The sequence below is a fragment of the Leopardus geoffroyi genome, chromosome B3, assembly GCF_018350155.1.
Source record: "Leopardus geoffroyi isolate Oge1 chromosome B3, O.geoffroyi_Oge1_pat1.0, whole genome shotgun sequence".
Classification (NCBI taxonomy): Eukaryota; Metazoa; Chordata; class Mammalia; order Carnivora; family Felidae; genus Leopardus; species Leopardus geoffroyi.
In genome coordinates, this window is record NC_059337.1 from 69747246 (window position 1) to 69772920 (window position 25675).

The 25675-nt window shown below is 40.0% G+C and overlaps 1 protein-coding gene across 3 annotated transcripts in view; it reads right to left on the reverse strand.

Annotated features, from left to right (window-relative positions):
* Window positions 1-25675, reverse strand: part of KATNBL1 (katanin regulatory subunit B1 like 1) — a 65501-nt gene that overhangs the window by 35429 nt on the left and 4397 nt on the right. Inside the window, exons 2-3 of one of the 3 annotated variants that reach the window (XM_045450148.1) lie at window positions 25403-25602; window positions 23138-23348 (exon numbers count right to left, since the gene is read on the reverse strand). The gene's annotated coding sequence lies outside the window, so the exon portion shown is untranslated. Of the gene's footprint in view, window positions 1-17772; window positions 17924-23137; window positions 23349-25402; window positions 25603-25675 lie in introns of those variants that run through there. The other 2 variants (XM_045450147.1, XM_045450149.1) reach the window with 2 other exon arrangements.

The following is a 25675-nucleotide window of genomic DNA, read 5'->3' on the forward strand; positions in this document are numbered from 1 at the left end:
CCCAAAGCAGGGCTTGGACTCACAAACCACAAGATCATGACCTGAGCTGAAGTTGGATACTTAACCAACTGAGCCACCCATGCGCCTCTTAGTTACACAATCTAAAAGGTAATTCAACAACTCTTAATTTAAATATATACACAGACGTATATGTGTGTGTGTATATATGCGTATATCCTCCAGAACAAATATCATCACAAAGTACTAGTATTTTAAAGTTCATTTTTTAAATGATTAAAGAAAGCACATGTATTCAATTCAACATGCATTTACTGAGCGCCTACTATGTGTCAAGAGATGAGTAAGAAGTACACATCTTATTTCTCAAGAAGCTCATGGCCTAGTGGGGAAGAAAAGAAAAAGTCAACAAATATAAAATAAGTGCTATAAAAGAGAAATACATACGCAGGTTGCTAAAAGAGCAGCAGCAGTGACTCTAATCTGAGAGTAAAGTATCCAGAAATATATCTTATGTCATAACCTGATCTGATCCCTGAAGACACAAAGGAAATTGTACAAATGAAATGAGGGAAAGCTCGCTAAGCAACCACAGCAAAAACTCTTAGGTACTCAAAAATCAGAATCTAGAGCTTTCCTGTTTACTATATTTTCAGTTCTTCTCCAGAAATCGTTGTTCAATTTGAGCACAAATACAAAGCAAAAACATACAGATGGTGATGGGGAACTGTATAAAGAATAGATCAGACTGACAACATCCAAACCACTTATTAACTTTAGCATCGCAAACAAGGACAAAATCAGATATTACATGCCTCCTGGTGTGATACAACAGGAAATACACTTCACAACACTATTATTAAATATTCTTGCCAAAAAATCTAGCCTGAACATAATCAAGTTTCAACTGTTTGTTACAAACTATCAGTTTAAAGGAAATACAGAAGACAAAGAGGGCCTATTAAGCACTATCGTGGGGGATATAGTTTTAAAAATCCAGAAAACAGAAATTCTTTGGGACACAAAATTCAGTTTCCTCAACAAATACTTCACAAGAAAGAAAAATAAAGAAGAGAAAACTATATATTAAAAGACACTGCATCAACTAAATACAATGTATGGACATTGCTTAAGATTCTAGTTTAAAAAAACTGGTAAAATGTGTAATTAGGGAAATTTGAGTATTGAATGAATATGTGATATTAAGGAATTATTTACAACTCTAAAGTATAATAAATAATATACTGTACATAAAGTGTACTTCTGTACACATACATACATATACACCCATTAAACCGTTACCACAATCAATATAGGGAACCCATCCATAATCTTAAAAAACTTCCTGTGCCTCTTTATAATTCCTCCCTAACCACTTGAACTGTTTTCCATCAGTATACATTAGTTTGCAATGTCTAGTATTTTACATAAATAGAATCATGTAGTATATTCTCCTTTTTTGAGGGAGGTATGATTTCTTTCACTCAACATAATTATTTTGGTAATCATCTATGCTGTTACATGTATCAATAGTCCATTCCTTTTTACGGCAGAACAGTATTCTATTGTGTGAATATATCAAAATTTCTTTATCCATTCATCTGTTGATGAACATTTGGGTTGCTTCCAATTTGGGCTATTACTAATAAAGCTGCTAAGAATAGTCCTGTACGAGTCTTAGCATGAGAAGATACTTTCATTTCTCTTGGGTAAATACTTAGGAGTGGGATGATGGTAAGTATATGTTTAACTTTTCAAGAAAGCTGTCAAACTTTTAAAAAATTGTACCATTTTGCATTTCTATCAGCAATAATATGAGAGTAAGGAAGTATTATTAATCATTGTTAATTACTTCTAGTTGAATGGTATTTTATCTTTCTTTGTTGTTTTCTTAAGAGTCTTTTAGAGATGCATCTACATACATACATCATACAGATGAAAAGAGATATTTAGGATTTGCACAGAGTACGGGAAAATCACTGAAACAAGGAACGCTGATAATGGCTGAAGCTGGGTAATTGGGATGTTCATTATACCATCCTCTCTGTTTCTCTATATGGTTAAATATTTCCATAAGTTAAAAGAAATAGATAAGATACTAGAGTACTTCAATGAGTAAAGCTTATTTGTGGGCTATATATAAATATATATAGCAATGTTCTGCAATAATATAGTTTAAATGGCATGTCCTTGCTCTTTGGGCTAGAGGTAGTGTTCCCCTCAACGACTGTAGATGCAGTGAACTTTGTCTCAACAAGAGTAATGTGAAAGTAAGGGGAGGGGGGAAAAGAGAGAAACAAAAACAGATGTGGGCAGGAAGTCTGGGTCCTGTCCCTCTCTCTCTAACTCCATATCCCTGGATTTGGGAACAGAAGAAGTGTGTCGCATAAAAGGGGGAAATAAACATGAATAAAAGTTATCTCTCTCACATTAAAATATCCCAAGAAACACTGAATGCTTCTACAAAGGTGAACCACAAAGGTGGAGAACAGTAGAGAAATTTTTTACTTTATGCTCTCTTTATACAAAATTTTGCATTTCATACAAGTATTACTTTTAAAATAAGTCAAATTATGGGGCGCCTGGGTGGCGCAGTTGGTTAAGCGTCCGACTTCAGCCAGGTCACGATCTCGCAGCCGGTGAGTTCGAGCCCCGCGTCAGGCTCTGGGCTGATGGCTCAGAGCCTGGAGCCTGTTTCCAATTCTGTGTCTCCCTCTCTCTCTGCCCCTCCCCCGTTCATGCTCTGTCTCTCTCTGTCCCAAAAATAAATAAACGTTGAAAAAAAAAAAAAAATTTAAAATAAGTCAAATTAAAAAAATCACCAGTAATTCAACCACCAATACTATTCTGGTGCTTTTCCTGACAAGCAGCTTAGTTTTATATACTGCATTGTGTCATCAACATTATATTTTCCTACATATTAGAAAGTCTTTTGAAAACGATTTAAACGTATATTATTTTATCACATGAATTTTATTTTTGCTTTTACAGAAAATACTTTAGTGGATATAAATATAAATATATTTGTACAAAATAGATTTCCTCTAGATAACGAGTGGGTCAAAAAATACGATTATAGAGCTCTTGAAATATATGATAAAAATATTTCATATAATGTGACTGGGATAGTGGTTACTCAAAAAATCATTTGAAATGAGATTCAAAAGAGAGATGTACACATGTACCTTAAAATGATGCATATGCATCAATGATTCCTACTTTGGGTTTCTTTCAAGTGGCCCAAGAACTAATGACACTCACAAAGCATTATCAGTACAAAATTCTAAATTGTTATGGTTTTACTTCATTTACCTTTAGCTTTCTAACCTACACCCAAGTTGATACGAAGTTTTTGAGTCACTTGCCTTCATGTAGTCTATCTAAACCATTCCAATTAGTTTTCACAGAAACAATGTTTTTAAACTCCTGTTTTAAACTTCAGCATATTTACTAAGCTGGGCAACCGTGTAAGCCTGGCAAATGGGCAGATGGACAATCGGCACCCCTGATGACAGAAGATTCTGTATTATCAATTTCTGCCTTTACAAATTTGGTAGATGTTATAGAAGATCATGTTTTAGTTTGCATGTGAAAGCAGTAGTATGCACTTGTACTTTTCTTAAGTGATTAAACTGAAAGGACGAGGCAGTGTGTCATAACAGGGAAACACAAGTCCTAGAGTCAGACTTCCTGGGTTTGAGTCCTGCCTGAACCACTTATTAGTTACATGATCTTAGGCAAATTACTTAGCCTCCTATTTTCGGAGTGGTGCTGTGAGGATTAAATAAAATAATCCACTTGCCACGATGTCTGGCACATGGTTAATCGCTCTATAAATGTTAGCTATCATTAAGTTATATATACATAGACATCACCGATGAAGCAAGTTGTCTTTCGTATAAGAAACATGCTTTATGGTGTCAGCAAACTTTAACACCAGTTCCTACCTGTGTTATAGGTTTCTGTGTATGCGTACATGTAGCATAGGAAAAAAATAAACACGAGACCAAAAGGACAAAAATTCTTTATTAAGAGTGGTATTACAGTTGAATCCTTTTTTCCTGTTTATTTTTTTACGGTATTAAGGTTGAATCATTTTCTTCAGCTTATTTTTCTGTATCAATTTTCTACAGTAAAAAACTGTATATTTTATTTTATTTTATTTTATTTTATTTATTTATTTAAGTTTATTTATTTTTGACAGAGACAGAGTGTGAGCATGAGCTGGGGAGGGGCAGAGAGAGAGGGAGGGAGACACAGAATCCGAAGCAGGCTCCAGGCTTCAAGCTGTCAGCACAGAGCCTGACGCGGGGCTTGAACTCATGAACTGTGAGATCATGACCTGGGCCAAAGTCGGACGGTTAACTGACCGAGCCACACAGGCGCCCCTAAAGATCTGTATATTTTAAATAAAAGAATTAAGTTTATTTTTTAACATAAGACAATACCTTAATAAGAAGTGATAAATTAGTTTCTTAAGCCTTAAAACACGTCTTTGTTATGTAAAGGAACACAAAAGAATTGTAAAATTATAAAATTCAGTGAACTGAATCACTTCAAAGTTGATGAATTTTGGTGTTATATATATATAGCTACATTATGGCAACTAGTAGTTTCCTGCCTCATTTCTGCTCATACCCTTAAGCTTCCCAACTTTTCCTCTTATAAAATTCTCACCTTCACAATATTCATAGTGGGAGAAACACAGAAAAGCCATTATAATAAAATATATTAAGCATGGCAATTATCTCCAATGACTTATCAAATAGTTTAAGGGGAAAAACTGCTGAGCTAAATTAAATTATTAAATAGAAAAAAGTGGCTTAGGGGAGCCTGGGTGGATCAGCAGTTAAGGATCTGACTTCAGCTCAGGTCATTATCTCACAGTTCATGGGTTTGAGCCCTCTCTCTCTCACTCTGCCTCTTCTCCGTGTGTGCACTAAGTATTTTTTTATTTTGAGAGAGCGAGAGAGCGAGCACACAGTTGGAAAGGGTCAGAAAGAAGGAGGGACAGAATCCCACGTAGGCTCTGTGCCATCAGCGCAGAGCCCAATGCAGGGCTTGAACTCATGAACTGTGGGATCATGACCTGAGCTGAGATCAAGAGTCTCAGGCTTAAGTTACTGTGCCACCCAGCTGCCCCTTAAAGCAAGTATGTTTAAAGAATCATTTTAGGGGCGCCTGGGTGGCTCAGTCGGTTAAGCATCCGACTTCGGCTCAGGTCATGATCTCAAGGTTCATGAGTTTGAGCCCTGCGTTGGGCTCTGTGCTGACAGCTCAGAGACTGCAGCCTGCTAAGGATTCTGTGTACAACCCGCCTCTCTGCCCCTCCCCACTCGCACTCTGTCTCTCTCTCAAAAATAAATAACATTAAAAAAATTAAAAAAAAAAAGAAAAAAGAATCATTTTATAGAGTAACAACAGCTTCTAGTCCAACAGGACTCACCCAATGATTCTCAATGAAGAGTTTCACTAAATTTTAATGTGTAAAATTTATTTTCATAACTATTACAGGGGTGTCCAAAACAAATGTTGGGCTGAACAGATTATGTGACCTAGTGTAGAGCAGTCACAACTTATCATAAGAACTAAACACATGTACTTTAATATCAAGCCAGATTCCAAAAAAAAAAATTCCATGATTTCTTAAAGGCACATTTGGACAAGAGGGGTGGAGTGGCTTATAAAGACTGCAGACACTTGTACTCAAAAAGTGACAAAGTGAATGGCATGTTCACTAGTACACTGGTAGAAAAATGATACATTCTGTTGATTAGTTTTCTTTGGAGCCTTTTAATCCCTTCTAGATTCTAATCTGATTGAGGGTTAACATTTTGAAAGAATGTCTCAATTACATAGGGCATGGATTGGTGGGTAGGAGGTGAAGAACAATGGAGAAGAAGAAAAAGAAGCACAGAAATAAATATAGGCAGTACTTATGTATGCACCACCCAGGGAAATGGTGCCCCATCAAATTACCTGGATGTCTAATGCACTTGCTAGGTTTATTCCTATTGAGGAAATGGATTTACCAAATTATCAGAGCCTGATATTAAATACTCAAATCATGAAACTAAGTACCCTCGTTCTGATTCCATGTTCAGAACAACACAAAATCCCTAGGACCCAGAATAAATCCTAAGGGCTTTTTACTTGCTGCATTGATGATTTATCACACCATCTTCTATTAACTCAGTCTGCCAGGCATGGAAGGTTGGTTTGAGAAATAACATCAAATTCAGGAAGGCAGATCAAGCATGAATATACAGATTTCTGCAGATTCAATGGATACAAGATGATAATATATCATTTCAGTCCATTAGACCAAACTGAATTCCAGTTCTCTTATGACTGAGTTACCCTGAAACGAAAATTTAAAAATTGATGCTAAGTGGGAATTACCATTCCCACCACCTCATCCTTATTTTTAATAATTAAGTCCACTGAGTAGTCTACATTAAGGGATTGGTATTAATAATGAGAAAAGGAAGTTAGCTAAATTCTGATTACTTGGTGGCTATTTATCATCATCTTTACCAATAGTTCTGGACCCACAGACTTGTTTTTTTCAATGCCTTATAAGTGGAAAGTGGGCATGTGGGGGGAGGTAGGTGCAGAAAAGTATGCTACCACTTACATAAAGACTAAATGCGTCGGGGCACCTGGGTAGCTCAGTTGGTTAAGCTTCCAACTTCGGCTCAGGTCATGATCTCACTGTTCGTGAGTTCGAGCCCCGCGTCTGGCCCTGTGCTGACAACTCAGAGCCTGGAGCCTGCTTCAAATTCTGTGTCTCCCTCTCTCTCGGCCCCTCCCCTGCTCACACTGTGTCTGTCTCTCTGTCAAAAATAAATAAACATTAAAAAATTAAAAAACAAAAAGACTAAATGTGTACATGAGTGATTGCCTGTATATTCCTTGAACTTCCTTTGAAAGGATACACAAGAAAATGGGGACAAAAGTCACTTCTAGAGAGAGGATAGGTGTAGCTGGGGGATGAAGTGAGAAGGAGACTTTTTCCTTTCGGGCTTTTGGATTTTGTATCAAACGTAAGTTTTTTGTTTTTTTTTTTAAGTTTATTTATTTTTGAGAGAGAGGGAGGGAGGGAGGGAGGGAGAGGGGAAGGGACAGGCAGGGAGAGAAAGGATCCCAACCAGGCTCTATGTTGTCAGAGCTGAACCCGATGTGGGGTTCGAACTCATAAACAATGAGATCATGACCTGAGAAGAAACCAAGAGTCTGCTGCTTAACTAACTGAGCCACCCAGGTGCCCCAAATGCAAGTATTATTTTTTAACTAAGTTAAAATGTATTGTTAATGGGACTCCTGGCTGGGGCTGGCTCAGTCGATAGAGCATGTGACTCTTGATCTCAGGGTTGAGTCTGAGGCCCACGTTGAGGGTAGACATTACTTAAAAATAAAATCTTTATCCACCTCCCCTCCCCATACACTCTTAACTACAGAGAACAAACTGAGGGTTGCTGGAGGGCAGGTGGGTGAGGGGATGGGTTAAATGGGTGATGGGCATTAAGGAGGGCACTTGTGATGAGCACTGGGTGTTGCATGTAAGTGAAGAATTACTAAATTCTATACCTGAAACTAATATTACATTGTATGTTAACTGTAATTTAAATAAAAACATGAAAAGAAAATATTTTTAAAAAATAATAAAATGTATTGATAATATAATATACATCTCTTCTTCAATGGCTACACAAACACATGAATCTTTAGGAAGACTTAGGGTTTCCAAAGCCAAGTAGATGATTATCTTAGCATGTTTTGGTGAATAGCTCTCTTCTCCCTCTTAGAATATTCAGCTTTTTCTGGAAATATTCATAGGGAAGAAAAATAATCCTTTCTAATTGTCTTCTTAAACTCAGAAATTTTTATAAACATATATAAAACAATGTCACCTTAAGGATCCTTTCTGACCCCTTGTTTAGCTACTAAACGTATTTCTGATGCTTTCAAGATAGATTATGTATGAAAAGATATTGCAATAAGATATACAACTCCAAAAAAGACCAGCTAACATAAGTTAACTTTAATGTTCTATCTTCATGATTTGGACTAAGGTTACAAATCTGTAACACTTGTGCCTAATTTTGAAGTAAACAGGGTAAGTACTCCCTAAGACTTTACAAATAAGGGTAGACTGCCCTTTAAGAATTAAAGAAATCAACAAAAGATGATGCTAGAGCCCTTTTATAACAATGGTTCTTAATCTTTCTTACACTCCAACATGTGCAAGGATTACCACACATCCCTCCCTGTCCATTACAGTGGTTTGTTATCACTATGTCTCCTGGGCTGAAATTAGAATATATACTGAAATCTGAAAATGCCCCCATCTCTTAGAGAGCACCCTTCTCCAGCATAAAAATCCCACACTGCCTTAATGAGGTATAATGAAACTCAGGTCCAAAACTGAACTGTAACCAAATTTAATGTATTAACCGCATTAAAAAAAAAAAAAAAATCGCTCCTCTCAATGATTCTCAACTCTGAACTCAAACCTCCAACTGCCTGTGAGCAGCTGCATATGGATGTCAATTCTACAGTCAACTATTCTTGAACTTAACATACTGAAAATAGAGCCCTTAATATCCACCCTCTCAAATCTGATCCTCTCAACTGTTCCTTTTTCTTTTTTCAAATTTTTATTTAAATTCTAATTAGTTAATATATAGTGTACTATTGGTTTCAGGAGAATTTAGTGATTCCTCTCTTACATATACAACAACATACAACAAGTGCCCTCCGTAATGCCCATCACATTCAACTGTTCCTAATCAAATAAAATGAACCATCATCATCCTCCCAGTTGCTGAAAGCCCCAAAGACTCATTCTTATTTTCTCTTTCATAAATTTCCTACTTCAAATCCACTGATTCTGCCTTTATAACATATTCCCAAACTATTTCATTTCTCTTCATTTTTGTAAGCATTATCCTAGACAAAACCACCATCATCTCTCCCTTGGACTATATCTGTTTGCTCCTAAATGCTCCAGCCACATTGGCCTTTTGTCCTTAAACATGCCACGGTCATTTCCATCTTGTGGCCAAACCATTCCTTCTGCTTAAAATATGCCTCCCATATACTTTCAGGGCTACTGCCTCTCAAATCAAATGTTACTCACCCAAAAGGATTTCCTGACCATCCAATCAAAAATAACACCAACTTGGGGTCTATTCTCTATGCCAGTACCTTGTATCTATCCCTCTCCATAGCACTCATCACTATTTGAAGCAAGCTTATTTGCTTATTGTCCACATCCTCCCACTAAATTGTGAGCTCCATGAAAGCAGGAATCACGTTCACTATCTAGAATAGCCCCTGGCATATAGTGAATCGGTGCTTAATGAACAGCTGCTGAATGAAGGAACCTATCTAAAAAAAGACCATGAAAGATAATGGTAGGCTGGGAGGAGTCACAAAATATTTTAAAATGTCAAGGGGAGAGTGCCTAACTGTGGTAAACATTAAAACCGTGCCATGACATTCCAATTCTCCTTTCAGATACATGATTGGTTTACACTTGCCCATCATCTTGAAGCTAGGTAATGGTCATATGACTTGCTCTTGCCAGTGAAATAAAGAGCCACTCTGTGTGATTCACTTCTATTACCATCCCTCTATTATGGCAAGCAGCAACAGGACAGAGTAAAGTTCCATCTGTCCATATTCCTTAACAAGGACAACATAGAGCAGAGCCCCGAGATAACTCACATGTAAGATGAATCAAGGAGAAGTAAACCTTTGTTATTTGAAGCCACTGAGATTTGGGGGTTGTTACTGTAAAACAGCCCATCCAGACTGATAAACCATCTAAACAATGCTGTGGGCACAGAATAATGTGGTCAGTCACACTAAGTAGTCAAGTGATGCCACTAAATATACATAAATAATTTCCTTCTAATTATTAGTTTCCAAATAGGTCTGCCAACAAGAAGAGAAAAAAATATTTATGTGGAGTTTAAGAATTCTTGTTCCGGGGCACCTGGGTGGCTCAGTTGGTTGAGCGCCCAACTTCCTCTCAGGTCATGATCTCCCAGTTTGTGAGTTCGAGCCCCACGTTGGGATTTGTGCTGACAGCTCAGAGCCTGAAGCCTGCTTCAGATTCTGTCTCCCTCTCTCTCTGCCCCTCCCCACTTGTGCTCTGTCTCTCAAAAAATGAATAAATGTAAAAAAAATTAAAAAAAAAAAAAAAAAGAATTCTTGTTCCTGACACTATTTTTCAGTAAATATTCCCCCAAATAATGAATGTCACCCTGTACAGGCATACCTACCAGCCTTTTCTTACCTGGAAACATACTTCCTAGGTGAGAATAACCCAGCTTGTTGTTTCATTATTATCTACCCCAACTATTCAAATAACTAAATAGTTACTCAGTCCAGGTCACTGTGGAGGAAACAGACTAGAAAAGTAGATTGGATAAAATGCAGAAGTCCCTCGATACTGGGCTAGGAACCTGGACTTAATTTTGTAGACAAAACAGACTTACTGAGAAGCTTTGTGTATGAATCACATAATTAAAAACTATTCTTGGGGCACCTGGCTGGCTCAGTCAGTACAGCATGCAGCTCTTGATCTCGGGGTCATGAGTTTGAGCCCCACGATGGTGTAGCAATTACTTAAACTTAAAATTCTTTTAACTTTTCAAGATTATTAAAATTAAAAAAAAATTTTTTTTTAATGTTTATTTATTTTTGAGACAGAGAGAGACAGAGCATGAACGGGGGAGGGTCAGAGAGAGGGAGACACAGAATCTGAAACAGGCTCCAGGCTCTGAGCTGTCAGCACAGAGCCCGATGCAGGGCTCCAACTCACGGACCGCGAGATCATGACCTGAGCCGAAGTCGGCCACCCAACCAACTGAGCCACCCAGGCGCCCCAAAAAATTTTAAAAATTGTTTATTCAATTTTGGGAGAGAGAGAGACAGAGAGAGAAAGAGACAGAGACAGGCATGAGCCAGGGAGGGGCAGAGAGAGAGGGAGACAGAATCTGAAGCAGACTCCAGGCTCTGCGTGGTCAGCACAGAGCCCAACGCAGGGCTCAAACCTACAAACTGTGAGATTATGACCTGAGCCAAAGTTGGACACTTAACCCGCCCCTCTTGAAGATTATTCTATATGAGTAAGAATTAAGATGACTGGAACAGGAATGCCAAGAGTACTAATTTCCAACAGCTGTGCCATGAGTCCTCTATGGATGAGAGGACAAATTTTAATCAATCTATTGATTTATTTTGGCTACAACATTAAACATACTGTTATTGGTGATATTAAGTGGTGTAAGGAATAAGCAAGGCATAGGTTTTCGCAAATAAAAGGCACACTCAAAAGTCAAGCTGGCACTAAAGTAAGATCTGGTAATGGACAAAACTGCATTTATTGAGTATGAAGGGCAATCAGGGCAGTAATTACTTAATAGTTCTGAAAGGTAACCAAGTGAACAGTGGATGCTTTACCATCACTTGTAGGTATTTTTACATTCTAGGAAAGACTAGGTTGTAATCCTGTTGGTTTGTATTCCGAGTTCTTTCAAGATACTCAGAATATCTGTGCAGTCCTCCTCAACACCAGTCCATTCCTTCCTTCCTTCAGCAAATACTAAGTACATGTTACAGGCTAATTACCATTCCTGGCACTAAGGAAACATCAGTGAACAATGCTCCCTGCCCTCCTGAAGCTTATATGCTAGTGGCACTTAAATTCCGTTCTAAAATTTCTTCCCCAATCCTATTACATGGGAGTAGCTTTTACAAATGCCTTTGGGAGGTATCATCTAATTAATGCACACTAAGATGTGAAAGACATCTTAGAATGTCTTTAGAATAGTCTCAGCAGAGGCAATTACCCTTGAAAAGTAAATACTTCACAGATTCACAGACTCTTAGAGCTGGAAAGGACCTTGGAGATAATTTCAATTTACAAATGAGATTACAGGATCTGCCCCAGAACACTCAGTCACCAGCAGGAGAGAGAAGCTTAGAACTGTGACTTGCAGTGTTAATGCCTTTCCCATATAACACCAAGCTGCCTGTTTTAAGATTAGTGAGAAGAGATGCTAGCATGGACACTCCTGGATGACTGTTCAAGGCAAAAAGAATTTGAGGCAGTGTGTAAAACTGAAAGAGAGAGGGGTGCTTGGGTGCCTCAGTTGGTTAAGTGTCTGATTTCGGCTCAGGTCATGATCTTGCAGTTCGTGAGTGAGTTCGAGCCCCACGTCGGGCTCTGTGCTGACAGCTCAGAGCCTGGAGCCTGCTTCGGATTCTGTATCTCCCTTTCTCTCTGACCCTCGCTCATTCACGCAGTCTCTGTCTCTCTCTCTCTCAAGAGTAAGCATAAACAGGGGCGCCTGGGTAGCTCAGTTAAGCACCTGACTTCAGCTCAGGTCATGATCTCACAGTTCATGAGTTTGAGCCTGCATTGGGCTCTGTGCTGACAGCTCAGAGCCTGGAGCCTGCTTCAGATTCTGTGTCTCCCTCTCTCTCTGCCCCTCTCCCACTCTCATTCTGTCTCTCTCTCTCAAAAATAAACATTAAAAAAAAAAGTAAAAATAAACATTAAAAAAGTATTCTTAAAAATTGAAAGAGAGTGAGGTGGTCAAGGAGAAGCAAACTAGGGGTACTTTCAGAAGACTCTTTCTCCCATCTCTACCTTCATCATGTCCCAAGAACAAAGATGGGAATACAAAACTAATGGATATTAGAGAAGATACTCGGACATAAGCACAGAGTAGTAAACACAGCATTTGAATCCAGCAAAGTCAAACTATATCTTATCCAATCCGAAAAGTGTATGTTGCCAGTAAAGGCACCATTTGTATTAGTTTTAAGCTTTTTAAAAAAAATTATTTCCCTAAAATACATTTTCCAGAAAGCACTAAACTGATATAGATCAACAAGTATAATGACTCATAAAACAGTAATGTAATATTGAGTGGGTTGATGTTATCAGGCACTGGGCAAGCATTTTTTAAAAATTTTTTATTTTATTTTGAGAGAGAGAGGGACAGAGAGTATCCCAAGCAGGTTCCATACTTCTCAGCACAGAACCCAATGCAGGGCATGATCTCAAGACTGAGAGATCATGACTTAAGCCAAAATCAAGAGTTGGACACTTAACCAAGCCACCTGGGCACCTCTAGGCAAGCATTTTTTAAAATTTATTTATTTATTTATTTATTTATTTATTTATTTATGTTTTATCTTTTATATTTGAGAGAGAGAGAGAGCGCGAGTGAGCAGGGGAGGGGCAGAGAGATGGAGACAGAATCTGAAGCAGGCTCTAGGCTCCGAGCTGTCAGCACAGAGCCCAACACAGGGCTCGAACACATGAGCAAGTGAGATCATGACCTGACTTGAGCTGAAGTCGGACGCCTAACTGACTGAGCCACCCAGGTGCCCCTGGCAAGCATATATTTATATATATATATATATATATATATATATATATATATATATATATATATATATATTTTTTTTTTTTTTTTTTTTTTTTTTTTTTTTTTGAGAGAGAGCGAGTGAGAGCTAGAGCAGGGGAGGGGCAGAGAGAGGGAGACATATAATCCAAAGCAGGATCCAGAATTGCAGCTGTCGGCACAGAGCCTGATGTGGGGCTCGAATTCATGAACCGTGAGATCATGACCTAAGCGGGAGCCAGAAGTCGGACCTCAACTGACTGAGCCACCCAGGTGCCCCTGGGCAAGCATTTTTAAAGATAATTCCTCCTCCTCCAGAAAAGAGTTATACTCACCTCTTGCTTATAAACTGTACCAATCTATACATTCAAAAAACCCAAGTAGTCCTTTAATCTCTCAAAGACTCATGACCAACAAACCTGAGCCTTATTTAGTATTCTAATAGAAAGTAAATTATTAAAAAACTTTTCAAGAAGAGGAAAAATGAAAACTCGCTAGGAACTGAAAAATAAGCTTAGCACAAAAAAAAAAAAAGGTAAAAAAAAAAAACAAAAACAAAGATAACAAAAAAAAAACCCAAAGAAAGACTATTATTGTTAAGAGTTTTAGGAAGAATGTAAGCTGATAGGCAGCAAAGGTCCTTATTAAAATCTCTTTATGGGTCTCTGTGATGGCAGTTTACATACCTAAGATGGATATTATTATGAGAATCCCCTGCCCCCCCCCAAATTATTATGAGAAACCGATTTATTTCAGTAGCCCTGCCATTCTTTTAGCTTCCTAGGTTTAAAACCTTGGAGATACCATTGACTTTTACCCCTATTGATTTCTATAGTTAATCAGTCATCATATTCTATTTCTTCCTTCAAAGTGTCTCTCTGGAATATAAGCAAAATTCCCAATTTCAAAAGAACACACACACCAAAAAAGATTGTGACCATTAAAAAGAGCATTTTTCAAGGAATGGGAAATACTCATGACATGCTGAGTCAAACAAATAAACACACCAAACAATAAAAGCCCACAGGGAGAAAAATGTATAGTCCTAGTTTTTAAAAGATTTGAAAAAAAGATTTGAAAAAAACCACCACATGAAAATGTTTAACAGTTGTTGTTTCTGCCTGGGGTAGGGAGTGGGAGGGTTATAAGTGCTTTTAATTTTTCACTCTCTACATGTCCAAAATTTCCTATAATGAACATGCATTATTTTCAGTGAACATGCATTATTTTCAAACTTAGGAAAAATTGTTATTTAAATAATTGTCTCATTTTATCACTGCTTGTCATTCTCATTGCCCTCATCCTATTTCCTTACAATCTCCCCCTTCTTCGAGGACTCCAACAAGAGCCTCCTTCTTGAGGTCTCTGAGCCAGCTTCCCCCAGCTTTAATATTGTTTGTACTCATGCTCCTAAAATTCATCATTCATACTTATTTTACAGCACATGGAAGCAGAAGCTGGCCATAAAAACAACCAACTCACAACAGGGTCTCAACCTCAGCACCGCTGACATTTTGACATTTGGGGTAATTATTTCTAATGGAGGGGCTGTCCTATCGTAAGATGCTTAGCAGCAGAACTCATGGCCTCTGTCAACTAGATACTAGTTAGCACCTCTCCCCATTCCAGCCATGACACTGCCAAATGTCCCAAAGCAGACAAAATTGTCCCCAGTTGAGAGCCACTGATATAAGTTCCAAAACTTCCAAAATCATCTCTCTGTGTATATACATATACGTTAAACTTAAACTTCTCTGCCATATGTGTCTTATACAACACTCCTCAGTCCTGCCCACATAATCTCATTTTTCTCAATAGGAACTTTCCAAATAGATCAGGTTTGCTGTTCTCAAGAAAAATCATTTTTATTCTCACTTCCAAGTCTTTTTTTTTTTCCTTCCAAGATTTTATTTAAATTCAAGTTAGTTAACATATAGTTTAACATTGGTTTCAGGAGCAGAATTTAGTGATTCACCACTTACATACAACACCCAGTGCTCATCACAAGTGCCCTCCTTTATACTCATCATCACCCATTATCCTATTCCCTCACCAACTCTCACTTTGTTCTCTATGGTTAAAAGTCTCTTATGGTTTGCCTCCGTCTCTGATTTTCATCTTATTTTATTTTTCCTTCCCTTCCCTCATGTTCATCTGCTTTCTTAAATTCCACATGAGTGAAATCACATGGTATTGGTCTTTCTTGGATTTATTTCTCTTAGCATTATACACTCTAGCTCTATCCACATGGTTGCAAATTTGCCATCATTCTTTTTGATGGCTGAGTAATATTCCATTATATAAATAGATAGATGAGATACAGATATATAGATAGATATATGATATAGATATATATCGATGTATCAGTCAATGAACATCCTCTTTATCCATTCATCAGTCAATGGACATTTGGACTCTTTCCATAATTTGGCCATTGTCGATAATGTTGCTATAAACATTGGGGTGCATGTGCCCCTTTGAATCAGTATTTTTTTTATCCTTTTCACTTCCAAGTCTTTGAACACACTGTTTCCTCACTAAAATTCCCCATTCACACTTCTATTCAATGCCCTAGATCCATCCTTTATGTGTTGGTTCTCTGCAGAAGCATTACCGATCAGCCCAGTTCAGTTCACCATACACCCTCTGTACTAAAGAAGAGTATTTTATATTGTTGTTGTTAATCTCACATCCCAAACTAAGGTTTGTTGCCCTGGCACATTTCTTTTGTATAACCAACTGTACCTAACACTGCTGGGCATAGAGACAATCAAAAGCTTAATAACTGATGAATGAAATTTAACTGCTCTGCTGTAAATCACCACAAACTGCTGATTTCTTATGAAATGATTTTTTTTTGAACCTTTATTTCTTGTCATGGAGCTGTAAGTATAATCATTCCAAGAACAGAGTAACCACTCAATTAAATTCTCAGAATAAAAATATATAAAGGTATATTTTAAAGAGTATGTAGGTTTCAAACTGTTGTTCTCTACACTTTCAGGACATGATACAAAGGAACTAACATTATAAACTACGACACAAACATGAACTTTATGAACTCCATTTATCTTAAAATATCCAACGGAATTTTTGCTAAGTACGCAAAACTTACGTACGGTCAACAAAAGCAGAGAGCTGAATTTAATAGTGTGTGAATGCATATATACACAAACACACTTCACACATTTTATACCCCCAGTTAAGAGAAGTAAATGAAAGAGCTTTGTAAACTAAAAAAAGCCATATATAAAGGAAGCAGTAAAGAAGCATAGGTAAAAGCACGAAGCCAGCCTGCTTGGGTCCCAAACGTATTAGCTGTGTAACCTAGTACAAGTTGCTCAACTTTTCTGTGTCTCAGTTTCCTCTTTGTCAAAATGGGGATAATAATAGTACCCATCACAAAGCAAAGCTCTCAAACAGTGCTTAACACCCAGAAGGCCCAAAATAAATATTTAGCATCGCTAACACTACAGTGCTAGTTATTAGCCCAGTAAAAGCCTCAACGTATAAAATTCTGATTCAAGTCTGAAGCAGGTTCAAACAAAAACAAACAAAAAAACCCAGAATAAACTATTTACACAAGTTGAAGCTGTTAGGTGGTCTAGTTTCTCAGATTTTTTGCTAGTGCTAAACTGGTAATTACACACCTAATTTTTGTTACTGTTTTTTTTTTTTTTTTCCTTTTAATCTGTAAAGAAACTGACATAGACACCTCTGTTTTCAAAGAACTTTACAAGCTACAAGAAAACAACTGAACTCTTTGTTATCTCCATATTTACGCCAATTTAAGAGCGTGGTAAAAGCCTAGGTACTGTTACAGAACAACTTTTCAGCAAGTACAATGAGGTTTTTAAAGTTGCAATCAGCAATTCGTATGCAGTTATGTCAAGTTTCTGTCCTGCTAAACAAAAGCTTATCTGTCAGGGAACCAAGGACCCGTCAGAATATAAGGAAATACCAAGGCCCGGCCTAGGCGGCTCGGGAAAACCAGCCCTCAAACAGATCGCCGCAGACGCGTTCCGTCCTTCCCCCTCCCCGGCGTGCAGATGTCGGCTCCACCCGCAGATAAATAAGTGACAGCTGGTCGCGTCCACGCCTCTCCCGGCCCGGCCCCGCGGCGACCCCCAGTCGGCCTCCCGCGCCCGCTGTCCTGACCCTCCCCGCAGCGGCCGGGCAGGGGCTACTCGCGGGAAACGGAGGTCTCGCCGCCCCGCCCTTCCCCACCCTCAGACCCCGCAGCCCCGCCGCCGACGGGCTCCGCCGAGCGGAGGCCGCCGCGGGGCCTGCAGGTGGGCCCAGGGCGCGGCCGGACCGGAGGAGACGCGCGGCCTCGGCACGGCAGCTGCGGCGCAGGGCTCGCACAGGCCCGGCCATCACTTACCGGCGCCTCATGGTACCGCGGCACCTCAGCCCTGCCCCGGCGCTGACGAGCTGCGCCCGGCAGCCTAGACCGTCCCTCGGCTCCCGGGCCGAGCCCCACTCTGAGCCATTCAAACGCGGCCGCGCGCGCGGCCCGCCGGGATAGCTCCCCCTTGACGCTTCTCCCAGGCTCCGCCCAACGCTGGCTCGGCCCCCCCTCAGGTCGCGCAGGACTGGCGGGAGGAGGGAAGAGGACGTGTGCCCATAGTGCCCCCTGGTGGCCACGCGCACGCCCGGTAGTCTTGCTATGGCGCGGCAATCAAGCTCTAGGAACTGAGGGTGGACAAAAGTCAAAGAATGACCCTGAGCTAGTCACAGTCTGGTGGGGGAGACTGCCTTAAGTGTTGTCCCGGGAGAGGAAAACATCCGCTATAAAAGTATGGTGCAGGGAGAGATTTATTCCTTCACTCGCATTTAAAGGTGCTAAGGCAAAGTATTTAAAAAGCATGGACTCTGGAGCTATGTGACCTTGCACAAGTCATAAAAATTCTCGTGTGCTTTGGTTTGCCCATCTGTAAAATGGGGATTATAATAGTATCTGTCTCATAGTTGTGAGGATTAAATGAGTTCATACATATAAAATGCTTAGAGGAATGTGTCTGCCATATGGTAAGCACTCTATAATTATTAGCTATTATGTTTCAATTCCTAATATGTGTCAGACTCTGTGTTAGACTCTTAAGAACACAAGAAATATGTCTGATGCAAACCCTATCCCAGAAAGCAAACTCAGTCTCTCTGGGACTGGAAACACTAGAATATGAGGTTAGGGTTGGGTCTGTCCCTCACCTGCTTTTAACTACTGAGGAAATTCTCTTCATCTTAGTAGACACAGAGTGTACCCATCTTCAAAGGTAAGCCACTGGTCAAGGTTAATCAAATTGTGATGGGAGCCCTTGCAGAAGCCAATCAAGTGGTGTATTTGAAAAAACATTTTCTCACTGCAAGACTATATTCCTCCACTCTTGGGAGGTGGGGGGGAGGGGGCTCTTTTTTCCAGAACTCTCCAGGGCTTGCCTAAGGCATGGGTTGCTTACGTCTGGTTCAGCAATATTTTTGAGGGCCTACCATGTACAAGGCTGACATTGCATCAGCTGCTACAGATAGTCCAGAGGAGCTCCTAGGGGGTTGGATAAACAGGGAAAGGGATCATTCGAATAAACTGTGGTGAATGCAATGACAAAAGGTATATCCTAAATGCTGTGGGAGTTCAGAGCAATGAGAGGCCTCACAGATAAACTAATCAGAACTAAGATGTCATTAGATGATAAAAGCAATATATTTTTCCTCCCTGGTAACTGGGTCCTTACCTACTTAATACAAAAAATTAAGTAATGGTGAGTGGGTCACTACTTTAGGTTGGTGGTAGAAATATTTTAAGATATATTTTGCATTGGCAATGCCTTTAAGAGCCAAGCACAAGCAGGCACATGCCTATGTGTGTGGCCACACCTGTAACAGGTGGGACTGTTGAGAGAGGCCAGTGGGGTGAGTGAGGGGAGGGAGCAGGACCCCTGGGCTCTAGGGGTGTTGCAACATAGAACATTCCTTGCGTATGACCTCCACTAAGTAGGTATGCTAATTTAAAGAAAAAAAAAATTCAACACACATGGATGAAGTCACTTTCTTTCAAGCTGTTTCTTCATCACTACCATCATAAACAGGAATTTCCTGATAACCCACAAAAGGCATCGGTGGGGCCCTCATAGGAAGAGGATGAAGAGTGTAAGACATGGGACTTTATCTCAAGGGAGGCTGGATGTTGAGAGAAGACAAATAACGGAGTCCTAGGACTCAAGGAATGTGCTGCGTTAACACAGAGAGATGTCAGCCAAAACAAGGCCTCGGGTTGTCTGAAGGCCAGATGCGAATCCCGATATTCTCATTTCTAGGTCTTCTTAGGGCACAGTGTCTCAGGCAGTCCATCCCCAGACTCAGGTTCTAAAGTTATACCAGCGAAGAGCAGCCCTGGCCTATAGATCTCATGTCCCTGCCTGGTGTAGACATAATTTAAAGTGAAAATAAAGAGATTTGCCTTCATGTTGCAACTTTCGAAATATATACATTTTAGCGATGAGACTGCAGGTTCGTCTTCTTCATTGACACTTTTGAGTCAACCAAAATTGAATTTTTTTCACTTGGAGCTCAATCAAGCTTTTCTCTTTTTATGGATTTAAAAAAAAAAGAGGGACTCTTGGTTGGCTCAGTCAGTAGTAGAGCATGTGGCTTTTGATCTCAGGGTTGTGAGTTCAAGCCCCATGTTGGGTGTAAAGATTACATACATACATACATACATACATAAATAAATAAATGTCATCCCATAATGTTTTTAGTATCCCTGCACGAGTCCTTGAGCATAGAAAGGTGGTTCGTGGCTAGCCCTCCCAGTGAGCAGTGTCTGAGGGAATTACTCCTCTGGTCATTCTGTTATTCCTTCCTTCTGAATACCTTATATTCCTTCTATCTGAATGAACAGGCAGCTGAGTTAGCATTTCTGCCCCCACCCCATCTGCTTAAGGGTATGGATGTCATTCAGGGACAGTGCATAGCATACACCCTGAACATAAGCACCCGCGTGAGAAAAGAACACTCCTGCAAAGTCTTACGTACACTTCTAACTGGACAGCTGGGGTGGGGGTGGGGGTGGGGGTGTCATGGAGGAAAATTTGAACCAGGCCTGACAAGCTGGAGAGGATTTTTGACAAGCAGGGTAGCAAGAGCAAAGCCTGAAAACGTACGTGGTCACTTGACAGGTTGTGAAAATCTGGAGCGATGAAGCAAAGGTTTTGGGGAAAGAAAAAGATCACTAGAAACACTTAGAAGTCTATTACTCATGAATAAGCACTATTTCCATCTTGAATATATGGGGTTTTTTTTCCTATGCAAATGTAACTGTATCTAGGAACAGAGGTGAGATTATATCCTACCTACAACTCTGTAAACTGTTTTTTATAATAAATGTCATATCCATGCCAATTAATATAAATGCGCATAGTAAAAATGTCAGTTAAAAAAAATGCATAGACATCGAGGGAGGAAGCTTGATGGTTAAATCAGTACTTCAGGAGGATTAAGCCCTTCACCAGGATACAAGATGGCTGGTGGGAGGGAGGGGGGACTGCTGGCAAGAACCTTAGGTATGAAAGTGCTGTAGTTCACGCCAGCGGTTCAGGGAGCCACAGCTTTTACTGTGGTGTGTGTCATTCTCATCAGTGCAGACTGATGAAGGGCAATGCCTAAAGAGACCTAAATACAAGACAGCAATAGCTCATCCATTCCATAAATAACTGCATCCACTGCTCAGCCTTCACAGCCTTTGGAAAATTCCAGGCACTTGACTTTGGCAGTCCAAGTTGGGAAGTCAATCCCTTTTTTTCTGCTCCTCCCTTCCCCACCTTCCTGTGTAGACTGTGGAAGGAAGGAATGGCATTAGGGAACATTTCAGATAAGGCAGTAGCAGTGGAAAAGAGCAGATTTCGCTCCCAGTTTACAAGGTTTATGATTATTTCAATCACCACCGCTGTACCGATGCCCTCCGTGGTTCAGAAGCAGCAAAGTTTGTGTGTGTGTGTGTGGCAAGGGGGTGGGGTGGGGGAGAGGGGGGTTTGAGGGCTGCTGGAGGGTGGAAGTGGTGGGGACTGTAGGATAGTAGGAGATCCTCCTGTTAAGACAGTTTCTGGGGGCACCTTGGTGGCTCAGTCGGTTGAGCATCTGGCTTCAGGTCATGATCTCGCAGTTCATGAGTTTGAGCCCTGCATTTAACTCTGTGCTGACAGCTCGGGGCCTGGAGCCAGCTTCAGATTCTGTATCTCCCTCTCTCTCTGCCCTCCCCTACTCGCACTCTGTCTCTCTCTCTCTCAAAAATAAACATTAAAAAAATTTAAAAAACAAAAACAAAAAGAGGTCTCTGATGCAGCTCTCTGTTACAACTCAAGAGCTGGACAGTAGGTAACATTTGTTATTTATAGATTTTCAACTCTGAATCCCAAGAGACTATTTTCCTCCTTCCCCAAGTAGACTTCCAGCAATTAGGGTACACTGTTACCAACTGGAAGATGGTAGGCAGCAGCATCTTAGAGTGGAAAGAACACTAGCCTTGGAGAGCAAAGCTCATCTCTATCAGAAGCCTGGATCACTGCTTTTGGACCCTTTCTGCTCTATTTTTACCTTAACTGCACAGTGGAGATAATAATATTCTTCCCTTGGGGATGCTGGGAAGTAGGGTAACCTATGTAAAACACTTCAGTAGTGCCTAGTGCACTGATTGTGTATCTCCTTGCAGAATATCCCCCAACTCCGAACTTTACCTGTTCAGTGATCTTTCCAAGAGAACACAGTATGGTTGAGTGCTGCCTTGGAAAACAGAGTCCTGGAATTACACCAGCTCTAGGAGCGGGACCAGTGGTGGGAAGACAGACCTGCTGTGGTGCTGATGGCCTGGTAATCGGTACACAGCATCTGAAAGCTATGCCATATGCAACACACATCCAACCATGGGGGCTCAACACTGCTGGTGCCTCATAACAAACAGACCTTATAGAGGGGAGTTCAAGGGCAGGGTGGCAGGCAGGAAAGAAACAAAATGGGCAGGACAGCAATAATCAGAAGCAGGATAATGTCCATGGAAAGGAGACGTGAAAGAGGAAAGCAGATCCCCAGCCTCAGGAGATGGGGGCAGTAGGAAGATTACAAGACTGAAGTCCACCTCTCGGAGCTGGATGCAAAGGCAAAACTACTCCTACAGTGACAAAATTGAGTCTGAACCTAAACTAGCTCAAGTTCCTACCCCAAATCAGCTCTGTTCTTCACAATACCAGTTATATAAGCTGTTGATAGATTGAACAAAGAGGAAAAAAGAAAAAGAAAAAGTCTTTCTTGGACACAAAGTTTGGCAACTTTGGATTAAACAAATATTAAATAAGTTATTTCTTTACTATAGCACTTTTCAGTCTTTAAAATACTAACTTTAACAGATGAACACAGGGGAAGGGAAGCAAAAATAAGATAAAAACAGAGAGGGAGGCAAACCATAAGAGACTCTCTCTCTCTCTTTTTTTTTTTTAGAGACTCTTAAATACAGAGAACAAACTGAGTGTTGCTGGAGGGGAGGGGAGCGGGGGATGGGTTAAATGGGTGATGGGCATTAAGGAGGGCATGCATTGGGATGAGCCCTGGATGGTATATGTAAATGATGAATCACTAAATTCTATTCCTGAAACCATTATTACACTATATGTTAACTAACTTGGATTTAAATTAAAAAAAAAATACTAACATGAATTGTAAATCTCTAAAAGAAAGTTATATGCAGTGCTGCCCAAACTTACCTGAACTCTGAATCCTTTAAGGGCGAGAAAGCCAATATTCTAAAAAAATCACTCTTATCTAGAAAGAGTAGTCGTACCAGCATAGGTCCTGGGAGATGGGGTGTGGCTCCAGCTGCAGGCTGGGTGGAGAGGAGTGTGGAAGTCTGGTGGGTGCCTCATGATCTTGGTCAGGGTGGGATGGGAGCAACAGAGCCTGAACATCTGGCAAGAGCTATCAGAGACATTAAAAAACACTGAACCAGGTCACGATCTCGCGGTCCGGGAGTTCGAGCCCCGCGTCAGGCTCTGGGCTGATGGCTCAGAGCCTGGAGCCTGTTTCCGATTCTGTGTCTCCCTCTCTCTCTGCCCCTCCCCCGTTCATGCTCTGTCTCTCTCTGTCCCAAAAATAAATAAACGTTGGAAAAAAAAAACAAACAAAAAAAAAAACACTGAAATAAAGATTAAGCCATACTTTTTTCTTTGCCTTTTTAAAAGATGAAAGCATGGCTCTTCATGAAACAGCATGTTATAAAACCGTATAGTCTTAGTAAGTCTAAATATAAATCAAAAAAGTCTGGAAGAGTTGAACTCAAAATGTCTATGGGAAAAAAATTTTTTTTGTTTCCATGGTATGATTTATTACCTTTTTTTGGGTTAGTTGCATTTTCCATTTTATACAATAATTGTCCTTTTGTAATTAATTTCTAAAAATCACTTTATTACAGGAACTAATCATAAGCAAGTAGGAAATTAAATAAAACTTCTCGTGCAAATTTCTGAAAGTTTAGAATTTAATTTGGCAGCTTTGGCGATACTGTTTTATTACTTGTTATATTTTTTTCCCACTGAAGCTAGCTAGCCCTGGTTGTTAGCTGGATTCATTTGAATGGACCTCTTTTAGAAAGAAACTTGTTTCCATTTCCTAGGGCTCCTGTAATGAAGTATCAGAATCTGGGTGGCTTAAAACAACAGAAAGAGAGTCTCCCTTAATTCTGGAGACTACAAGCCCAAAATCAAGGTGTTGCCAAAGACCATGCTCTCTGCAGGCTCTAGGGAGGATCCTTCCTTGCCTCTTCCGAGCTTCTGGTGGCTCTGGCAATCATTGGCTTGTAGCTGCATTACTCCAGTCTCTGTCTCCATTATCACATGGACTTCTTCCCTGTTTATCTGCGTGTCTTCCTCTCTTTTTATGAGAACACCAGTCATTGGATTTAGGGCCCACTGTCATCCAATATGACCTCACCTTAACTAACTAAATCTGTGAAGACCTTATTTCCAAAAAAAGTCAGGTTCTGAGTTTCCATCTAGATGGATGTGAATTTTGGGGGGACGCTATTCAATTTACCACAAGACTATAGACATAATTTAGTCCACCAACCTTCTCCTATAGAACCATGTTGACAAGGACCCTAGGGATGTTCACAACAACATTTTTTGTAATAGTGACAAAAGGGAACAACCTAAATGTCCATCAACTGGAGACTGGTTAACTAAATTATCATACATCCTATCCTATGTATACTCTATAGCCTTTAAAAAAATGAGGCAAAACTGAGTGACACATATGGAAGATATCCAAGATAAGGTGAAAAAAAAAGTCAGTGGACAGTGTTGAGTATGTTTACATTTATACAATAAGCTCCTACAAATTAAACACCCCTACATTTATGTTTATGTTTTAGGGGATGACTTTGCCTCCAAGTGCCAAAAGGTACTTATTCAATTTTTCTGAATCCTACTTAATCCTCACATTAATTTGCTCAGGCTGCCATAACGAAATACCACAGAGTGGGTGGCTTAGACAACAGAAATTTATTTTCTCACAGTTCTGGAGGCTGGTCTGAGATCAAGGTGCTGGCTGATTCAATTACTGAAGACAGCCCTCTTCCTGGTCTGTAGAGAGCCACCTTTTCACTATGTCTTGATATGGTGGAGTGAGATAGTGAGCTCTCTTGGGTTTCTTCTAAGGACACTAATCCCATTATGAGAGCCCCACCTTCATGACCTCATCTAACCCTAATTACCTCCCAAAGGCCCCATCTCCAAATACTATCATGTCGGTGTTAGGGCTTCAACACATGAGTTTAGGGGAAACATAAACATTCAGTACACAATAATCTTCCTTCCAAAAAATTCAGGCCATAAAGCAGTGCTTATATCTGAACGAATTGAGGCTTTTAAAAATTAGCACATAGGAAAAAGTGCCATGAAGGACCTGCATTGGTCATTCAGATACCTGATGTAGAGACAAGTTAGCCCACATCCAAGATAGCTGAAATTAATCACCAGAATGAATCCAAAGTAATCACGCTTGAAGAAGCATCCTGGGCCATCAGTAATGTATCATCATGACTCATGCTATGGTTGTCATTCTTATCCTTTAATAAGATCTGTGGGAATGGCAATCCTCCCAGTTTCCTAAGCAAGTGCTGGAGGGAAGTGCTATAATGGGAACTTGTTAAAACGTGAATTGCACAACAGCTCTCCTGAAATGAAAAAAAGGTAATTGTTAGGGAAGAATGGTATTACTAGCCAACATCTCCCAGCACTGTCTAGTTC